The following is an 8,598-nucleotide window of genomic DNA, read 5'->3' on the forward strand; positions in this document are numbered from 1 at the left end:
AATAAAGTTTGGATCATGAATTTGAGAAGGAGTTGGGGGCATGGAAGGAGTTGAATGAGGAAGAGGGTGTATGGATATGATAAAAATATAGTACTCATGTATAAAATCCTCAAAAAATTGTAAAAAACAAAAGAGCAAAAGCTGTAGCACCATTCTGTTGAGAGTTAAACTCTCAACAGGAATGTTAGGAAGACACAATCTGACAGCACTCACACCCCTGTCAATGTAGACAAGCACAGGAGACAAACACACAAGGCTCGTGTCAGGGATCACCAGATGTAAAAGTGACTTCGAGGTGCCTGCGCACTCACTCCCTGTCTGCGTTTCATGGCCAAGGTCAAGGCTGTTTGGAAGCCCCCGCTCCTCCACCCTGTGGTTTTTAGCATTTTGATAACTAATGAATCATAACAAGTAGTGAGGTACTGGCATCAACTTGGATGAGTTTCCAAGGACCAAGGGTCTCTTACCTTTTCTGCTCTGTGACGCCATGCTGCTGCCGTAGAGCCGTTGTGATTTTATTTCACCCTACAAAATGGCAAATACCGCAGACAATTGCTTCTGTGTCCCAGCTGCCTAAGTCCAGGACGTGCCACAGTGCTAGGCCTAGCAACTTGCCTTAGGCGATCCTTAGGAAGGGAAGATGATTAGCGATACACCATTCAGTGTCCTGATGGTAAAAATGATGCACTAATTATGTGATAATTGTCCAGGTTGTGAGACAAAGAAAACGTGAATGGGAAATTATAAGGTGTTTTGTGTGATCCTTGGAATTGTTACCAGTGGTCGGAATCTGGACTGTTTCCAGGTTCTTGGCCCCTTGGTTAAAGGACTGAAATGAGTCTGTGTATAGGTTGGCAAGAGTAGCCAGGGGACTTGTTGAAAGCGGACTGCGCAGGCCAGCACGACACTGTCAAAGCTGACCGTGGCAACTGAGGAGGCGCGTATTGAAAGGCCTGACTGTTTCCCAGTCTCCTATGAGATTCAAAAGGAGAGGAGGTTCGGTCTGTAGGGTGTAGTTGGCACACGTCTCTGTTTTGATTGGCTGACTGTGTTGCATAGTCATTTCTCTTGGTGTGTCCCTTTCCATAGTTCGTCTTATTATAGTCACGTGCGTACCCAGTTGTGCATGTACATAAGATGGTAAACAGAGGGTTCTTCCCAGGAGTTCACTCAGAGACTCAGCTTGGCATCGTTATAAAACTAATCCCATACCAGGTCTAGGCTTGGCTGGCCTGCCACCTTGGTACCTAGACACAAGCTGAGCGTGACTGAGTAGAACCTGAGTTTGATGGTTGTTCAGAGAAGGGAGAACACACTCCATTGTTCACGGCCGGTGTGTGTGCTGCTTGATTCAGGTTGGGCTATGAGGTTAACGAAGGGTTGCTGGGAGCATTGTTTGAAGTCAGGCGTGTGCATAGGCTGAGCCAAGTAGAACCCAGGTGACTAAACCATTCTCCATGCTTGAGTACCTTAGTTACAATGTCACTAAACTGCACCCAAAGATGAAAGTTGGAAGTCAGGAATGGAAAGAGAGCTATTTGTGTCAGCTTTGTGATCACAGGCAAATCCTTTAATCTTGCAGGGTACCAATTTTCTTATTTGAAATGTTGGGATGATAACAAAGCCTCTGTTAACTATTTTACTATATCTTGCATATTTATACCTTTCCTTTTTTTAAAAAATGAAAAGTCAAAGCCAGGAGCATCAACAGATATCAAAATGGCTGCTTTGTATGGCTACCCAGAAGCAAACCACAGCTTTGCAGACTGGAGCTGCTGGTTTCTGTCCATTACCAGCCATCAGAATGTGGGCACGCCTGCATGCTTGTGGGTTGTCATTGGCCGCCATTGCTCTTTGCAGGCAGAGCAGCCCAACAGTAAACAGCCACTGAGAACCAGGGCCACCTTGACTTCTATTTTGACATTTCCCTATTGTTGGCTTCCCTTGTCCTGTCCTCTTGTCTTCTAATTGTTTGAGGGGGAGAAGAAATAGGAAGAGGAAGCAGAGGCTTTTGAGCATCTGGGTTTACCCATGAAGGCAGAGTGCACGGCTTGACACTTAAGGAGCAGGTAGGGCAGGGCAGGGCAGGGCAGGGCATGCTGCGGGGCGGCAGGCTTGGGCCCTACTGCCCTTCACTAGTCTCTTCAGCTCCCTGGAGTCCACACCTGTGGATTCTGGCAGCTTCAGCAATGCCCAGAAAAGATCCTGACTCGACTAGAAGGAAGGGCCAGCTACACTCCAAACTCACCTTGACTGCAACCAGGTTGTACTGCCTTCAGACTGTGCTTCCGAAGCATCAGAAGATGCGGGACAGGTGTTCTAAGTGACTTACATTCACGTCAAAGAAGAAGCATGATGAGATCAACAAATTAAAAGAAAAAAATGGCTGTTATCTTTATGAAAGACACACTGGATTATTTAAGAATGTGTCTTAGGTGGAAGAACCAAAGAAAGAAAATTGGCCACATGTTGACAAATTTTGTCACTGGTGATAATTTTCCTGGACTTCTGTATGCCATCCTGTCTATTCTTGCCTGTGTCTGAAAACTTCCACATACAGAATAAGATATAAATACACCAGGAAGTGGATTTCATAATGTGGCTGACCCTTCTATCTCTCTAACTAACTAACTAACTAACTAACTAACTAACTAACTAACTAACTAACTATCCACATATCTATCTGTCTGCCTATCTATCTATCTATCTATCTATCTATCTATCTATCTATCATCAATCTGTCTGTCTGTGTGCCTTTCTGTCTATCTATCTATCTATCTATCTATCTATCTATCTATCATCTATCTGTCTGTCTGCCTATCTATCTATCTATCTATCTATCTATCTATCTATCATCTATCTGTCTGTCTGCCTATCTATCTATCTATCTATCTATCATCAATCTGTCTGCCTATCTATCTATCTATCTATCTATCTATCACCAATCTGTCTGCCTATCTATCTATCTATCTATCTATCTATCTATCTATCACCAATCTGTCTGTCTGCCTATCTATCTATCTATCTATCTATCTATCTATCTATCTATCATCAATCTGTCTGCCTATCTATTTATCTATCTATCTATCTATCTATCTATCTATCTATCTATCTACCTATCTGTCTATCTATGATCTATCTGTCTGTCTGCCTATCTATCTGTTTATCTATCTGGTTGATTCTCTTGACTATTGGAATATGGGATTTTTTTCACACCCCCTCTATGAAGGATGGATGTGGGGAGGCTGATCCCATTGGGGACTTCCACTTCCGTGTGTTGTGGTAGGAAGAGGACAAGCCCTATGTAATAAGAAGCCAACTCTGCAAGAGGCAACTGAGGATGACAGGGGGTGTCAGCAATGGTAGCCAAAAGTGACTGGTACACTAAGAGGTAGATCTGATGCTTCACGTATTTCAAATGCCCAAGGGAATGCAGGAGGCTCTTACATAGAAAAGACAGACATTTACTGCCAGGGTCTCCCGGCAGGAGGGCACTTACGGAAGGCTGTGTCGCCGGCACTGGGCATGGCGCTTTTCCACACTGTAGGCATTTACACCATGTCCTCAGCAGGACATAGTTTGTCTCCCACCCCAAACTTGCCCTGGCTTTTGCCCTGACTTCCTGTCAACAGTTGGGCACAAGTGCTCCCTGTGTTTTTATGGTTGTTCTCCACCTCCTGGGCGCCTGCCACATTTGTCACCTCGTCAGGGCTAGCTGTTACGGCTCCTGGGCTCCAGGAGATCACTGCTGCCCACAGGGGTGTGGCCCTCGGGTATTCAAGGACAAGCTGCTCAGCTGCCAACCTTGGCTGCAAACACAGCCAGTTACGGCTGCCCTCTGTACCTTCAGGGAAGCTCTATATTCTGAAGCTAATGTGGGGAACCAGACTCCAAACCAGGGTGATGGTGGCATGGTTCCAAACCCTTCCCCCGTCTTCAGAAACAGCCAAGCAAAGCAGGTCTGTGTGGAGAAGCTTGCAGAGCCCACACTGCTCACGGCCTTGAGAAACTGTCCAGGTCACAGTTGTAGGGTGGAGTTATCAGAGAGACACAACTGGATCCAAAGAGAGCAGGAGAGACACGCTGGGGAAATGAAAGGAATGAAAGAAGAAAGAGAAAGCTTCATGAATTTACAGTAGTAAGATTTTATGTTTTGCCCAATTTAATGCTCAAAGAAAGAAATCTACTAGTTACCCACACTTTAGAGATAAGAAACAGATACACATTTATTACTTTTTAGTGTGTGTGTGTGTGTGTGTGTGTGTAACATCAGAGTATCTTCTTTAACCTCTTTCCCACTTTCTATTTTTGAGACGTGCTCTCATTGAATCTGGAGCCCGGTGCATGCTGTTCTACCTAGACTGGCTCAGCAATCAGCCCTGGAAAGTAAGCCTCTGCCCTTCAGCCTAAGGGCTTCTGCTACCTTCTCTGGCTTTTATGTAGGTGTCCGGGATCTGATCTTAGTTCCTTACTCTTGCACAGCAAGGACTTTACCCACTGAACCATCTCCTCAGCCCTGGCACTTTCACTTTAAGCTCCCTGGAGAGCGGAGAATGTGGCTTAGAGTAGCAGCAACAACGAGCCTTCTAATGCCTTCATGACAGCTGGCCCAGGTCAAGGTGGTTACAGCTAGAGGGGACAGAGCAAATGTCTTCACCCCTGGGGGCGGGGGGCAAGGGGCTGGCTTTCGCAAAGAGAAAGTTGACCGAGTCACAGACTAACTCCCATCAAACTCACCAGCAGACTTGTGTGGAGTCTGTGGAGGAACCGGCGCTGCTAACAAAGATCCCTCAACGGAGAAGGAAGCATCAGAGAGGGAACCAAGGGTCCCACCTGCAGGATTTCTCCATTTTGGGTTCTCCAAGCTGGATGGACTGCCCCACAGGCCCATGGTCAACTGAGTGTCACTCTTGCCCCTGCTTTTCCTTGGCCATCAAGCTTCCGGCCTTTGCAACCTGCTTTCCCAGGGAAATGCAACACGGATTTTGGGAACTTTCTGATGCTATTGAGAAGAAAATCTGGATTTTACCCTCAGAAAACTCCGAAATATTAAAAAAAAAAAGTGTATGAGCTAAATGAACATCAAAATCCCCTCTGGAGTGGAGGCCTGGCTGGCCTCTGGCTGTGCAGGGGGAGGGATCCATACTTGGAGGAGAGCTTGCTCTAGCCTTACCTGGTGTGCGTTGGAATGGCTCATTCTCCGAGTAAGTTATCAGCTGTCGGAACTGACAGAACCCGGGGGAGGCGGTTCTTCCAGGGTCAACAATGCCCAGCGTCAGATCATCCGAAACACACACTTAGTGTTTCTCTGAGGTGGTGCAAGAGAAGCAAACAAGACAGTCCACTGGCCACGCATCGTGTTCTGTGGATGTCCCAGCTGCATGGCGGAGCTTTGCCTAGCGTCTGCAGGGCTCTGGGTCCATTGCCAATGCTAGAAAACAAAAGGCCAATTAAGTATGCCCCTGATACCAAGTATCATTTACCAAGCACAGCAGACCACACACAGTAAGACCTCACAGGCCTGGGCAGCACAGGGCCGGGATGGCACAGCCGTGCCGTTTGCAGCCTGGCCAGCGGAACCTGAGATCCTGCTCCACCGTCCCTTCCTGCTGCGTCTCCTGCAGGAGCAGGGCAGCCTGCGTTGTTACCTTCTGCCGAGAAGCCTGTGGCTCTAGGTGCTGCATTCTGGAGCGGCCTCTCTCGAGCACCTTTCAGTATCAACAGAGGGTAACACTAGCCTGGCCCTGCACTGACTTGTCTGTATGAAAGTTTAACTCAAGCCTTCTTGCAGCCCTGGGGAAGGGTTTTCAGGGTCAAGTGGCTTCTGGGTCCTGGCTGAGTGAACCATGTTCACACCAGAGACGTGGGGCATTCTGAGGGAAGTCAGGGAGGGGCACGAAAGCCTGGGTGCCGCTTCTCCGTGTGTGGACCCCAGGCCAGCCCTGGCCTCCCTAGACAGCTCTTAGCTGTGACAGGGCTGCTGGGAAACCCAGGGCAGCCTATAGTTCAGCGCCCCCCGCCCCCCGTTAATGGGCATATACCAAGGGTAAGCATCCGGCCTCTGTGGTCAGCCTTGAACCGGAGAGCTGGGATGGAAGAGCTCTTTGGGCCTTTCTTCTCAGCAGTGGTCAGTGATAGGACTGTGTTTATCACACCTGGGCAAAATTCCACCTTGCATCTCATCCCGGGATCCAGCGCTTGGGCTGTCTTCCATAGTACACACCCAGAACTAGACACCTAGTTACAGGCCCAGCCTTTCGGGGTGTTTTCCTTCCTCCCTCTGACACCGTGCTTTGACCGGTGACCCCGTACTTTGGCCTTTGTCTACTGCCAGAGCTCCCCTAACTGCCGATAGGTAGTTAGTATATGCTCCCTGCTGTGGGACTTTCTAGACCTAAACTTTGCAGGAAATTTTAATGAATGCCCTGGGAGGAAGCCCTTGCTTGGCTCGGCTTAACCTCCTTGACATTCTATCTCTTGTGGGCTGCTGACCCATCTGTCTATCCATCCATCATCCATCCATCCATTTGTCCATCCATTCCTTTTCCTACTCTAACACGCTCTTCAAGATTTTGGTCTCATACATGGGTCTCATACATGGTGTGACCAATGTAAAATCAGTAAGCTTTTATGGAAGAAGCTTCCTGAAGACTTCGGGGCCGAAAGGATCCCAGGAGCATCTGGCTTCATAATCATGTCCCGTCTTCTAATGGACAGCATATGAGCAGGAGAGAAAGGCACGCATCGTGCGTATCCTTTCTGACACACGTGAGGTCCCACACTGCTCCCCTCTTGCAGGAGTGTCCACACAGAGGCGAGCGCCAGGCGGTGGGAGCGGCTGTGTCCTCCTCAAAACCTCAGTGCTCCTCAGTTATTTCCAGCGCCTGCAGCGCAGCTTCTCTGTTCCGATTCTGATCTTCAGTACCGCAGTGCCTCGTCCCTGGAGTGTAGACACTGGGCACTTGGGGTGTAGTTTTGAAGTTGGAATACTCCTGGGAAATCTCTTTGGAAACAGGACGAGAGTCTTTAGAGGCCGCTGCTCAAGCTCTGTTCTCCATGCTCTGTGCCCTCACCTGCATGCCCCGGGGCATTTGTGCCCCAGGGCAGTAGTCCACCTCTAATGCTTTCAGGTTTGGCAGACAGTAGGCAATCCACACATGCTTATTGGATCTGCTCAGGCATGACAATGAATGGTTTCCTCACTGAGGGGAAGGAACGTGAGAAATAGCTTTCTGGTGGCCACTGGCCCCCTGCAAAGGCTGGGGTCAGGTTCCCAGGGGGCTCTTCATCTGCATGGTATCACAGCATCCGTGCTTCCTACTTCCTGTGACGTAGATACTGTTTCCCCATTGAGCTCCAGTTGCAGTGCAGGCACGTTGAGAACAGGTTCAAGATCTGACTGATCTTCACCTCTCAGAACCCATCCTGCAAGATTTCACAGGACAGAGGAGAAGAGTGGACTCACATAAAAGCTCTGAGGAAGATGGAGAGAGAGGGCAAATGGCTGGAGAGTCACATAACTGTGCTGCTGCGACCTGGGGAGAAGGCTGGAAGACACAAACTCCCTCTGGCTGTCCACAGCCTTCTGAGGAGGCTGGCAGGACCATGGGGCTCTGATGAGGAGGCTGGCAGGACCCTGAGGCTCTGATGAGGGGGCTGGCAGGAACATGGGGCTCTGATGAGGGGGCTGGCAGGACCCTGAGGCTCTGATGAGGAGGCTGGCAGGACCATGGGGCTCTGATGAGGGGGCTGGCAGGACCATAGGGCTCTGACGAGGGGTGTCAGGTACACCCCAGGGGGTCTGAATTCCAGCATCTGCTCTAAAGCAGTGGTTCTCAGGTTGTGGGTTGTGACCCCTTTGGGGTAGAACAACCTTTCAAAGTGGTCGCTTATCAGATGTCCTACATACCAGGTATTTACAGCACAACTCCCAACTAGCAAAATTGCACTTTTGAAATAGTAAGAAAAATAACTTTGTGGTTGGGGGTCACGCAACTCAGGGAATGTATTAAAAGGCCTCAGCATTAGGAAGGTTGAGAACCATGCTCTGAAGAGAGTGAGCTTAGAGACATCTTGTATGTACAAAAACGTGGAGTCACTGACGAGAAAATACTAACTGTGTCCATCAGTTCATCCTAAAAGGAAACTCAACCCCTCCCTTCTGTTTCATGTTTTATCTCTCAGTGGAGTCCTGGTCGCCGGGGAGCCACCTTGGTCAGGGTGGGTAGCCTTTCCCAGCCTCTTCTGGCACGGTTCTCGGTGTTTTCTGTTCTCTGGACTCAGGGTTTCCTGTTGAGAAGGTCTGAGAGAGTATCGAGATTGGTCACAGAGCACTTGCTGAACTCTGGCTGAATACAGCCTCTGATTAAACCCTTCAGACACTAATGAAAACATTTCTTAGGAGACTCCTTAGGGAGCCACGCCAAGTGCGCGCACTTTTCTCGGTAACCGCTCGGACTGGCCGGCCCTTCTGAGTCAGCTTGGAGTCAGCGAGCCCATCCTGAGGAAACGCAGGCCACTGATCTTCAAAGCCCAGAGTGGGAGTTGGTTTCAGACGTCCTGGAGATAGCGGAGCAGAGCAGACAGCTCACGGTGCTG

This window comes from Psammomys obesus, unplaced genomic scaffold, assembly GCF_907164565.1.
Source record: "Psammomys obesus unplaced genomic scaffold, mPsaObe1.curated_primary_1811, whole genome shotgun sequence".
In the NCBI taxonomy this organism is placed as follows: domain Eukaryota; kingdom Metazoa; phylum Chordata; class Mammalia; order Rodentia; family Muridae; genus Psammomys; species Psammomys obesus.